Genomic DNA, 459 nt, shown 5'->3' with positions numbered 1-459 from the left:
CTCCCCCTGCTGCACCCGCTGCACCCGACGCTGCTGGTCCACGCGTGTTTGTAAGCAGCACGCCCTGCAGCCGGGCGGGCGAGTCGAAGACTTCCAAACTCTAATTCTATGTTTGCCGTGAGGAGGTGCAGGTGTAGCAACGAAACACACGTCGCGGTTAAATAACGATTTTTCGCAGTACATGTGGGCGTCTTGCTTGGTGTTTGACAGTGTGGCGCCGGCCGACGGGAAGGTGAAACCGCAGTGCAGCAAGCGGGAGCAGGCATACGGCGCGCAACCTGGCCGGGCGGACCGAGCTGGCGACGGGAGGGAGAGGGAGAGAGAGAGAAAGAGAGAGAGAGGAGGGGAGAGGGAGAGTTAAGGACCGGGCGAGGGGGAGGCGATATTGAGTGAGTCAGGGGGTGGAGGAGAGACAGATGCTGGCGCCGGCCTGGCGCCCGGGCCGCGCCCCGCCCCGCC

Source organism: Frankliniella occidentalis, unplaced genomic scaffold (assembly GCF_000697945.3).
Source record: "Frankliniella occidentalis isolate FOCC.00 unplaced genomic scaffold, Focc_3.1 Scaffold867, whole genome shotgun sequence".
NCBI lineage: Eukaryota > Metazoa > Arthropoda > Insecta > Thysanoptera > Thripidae > Frankliniella > Frankliniella occidentalis.
Note: the sequence above shows the minus strand (reverse complement) of the source record.